Genomic DNA, 900 nt, shown 5'->3' on the forward strand with positions numbered 1-900 from the left:
GACGGGATCTCGGTTTAATGTCTCATCGTCCCTAAGGTTCCAACACACAGAAGCCACACAACTCAAAAACAGGGGCTTTCTGCCCATTGAGTCTCTCCCCCCACCCCCCAATCCCCCCCTCTCCCCTGGTCCCCCCCTCACTCTTTTCCAAGCTTCTCTCCATTTCCCTTCATACAGGGGTTTATGGTCCCTGTGTTCTGGGGCTGTGATTCCTTAACGTGATTAACATTGACCCTATTTCAAAACCAACCCTAATGAATATAAAATCTGTGAATCTCCTCGCACTCACCTGCAAACCAGCTTCAATAATAATAATAATAATAATAATCCTTGCATTTGATACAGCGCCTTGTCACGTCTTTGACATGTCTCAAAGCACTTTACAGAATATACTGTAAAGTGTAGTGACTGCACATTTTGTGGGCAAAATGGCACAGCCAAGTGCGCAAGGCAGTGTTCCACAAACACTGAGCTTCAGGACTCCACGAGTTAAACCACGATACCCCCATTCCCCCCAGACTCCTGGAAACAGATGGAGAGCCAGGCTGTGCTCCCCTCCCACCCCATGAAATGAGGGCTGATATCGTCATGACTACCCCCCGTCCTGGGACCAACTGCTCATTCCTCTCATCCTTCCAAAACAATCTGGTCAAAAGCTGTCAGTTCCTTGCCAGAATTCTGTCCCAACGTCCTTCAATTTCCAGGATTAATGTCCACCCGAACAGGGCACAGATGGCACTTCAGTTTAATGTCTCATCTGAAGAACGTCACCTGAATAGGGTAAACTTGGAACAAATCTGTGGAAAAACTACTTCAGTGAGCAAATAGTAAACTTATGAAGCAGGCTCCCTCGGGTGGCGGGGGAAGCAGAAAGTGTTGTTCGTTTCAAGAGCAAATTAG

The sequence above is a fragment of the Callorhinchus milii genome, unplaced genomic scaffold (genome assembly GCF_018977255.1).
Source record: "Callorhinchus milii isolate IMCB2004 unplaced genomic scaffold, IMCB_Cmil_1.0 Scaffold10, whole genome shotgun sequence".
NCBI lineage: Eukaryota > Metazoa > Chordata > Chondrichthyes > Chimaeriformes > Callorhinchidae > Callorhinchus > Callorhinchus milii.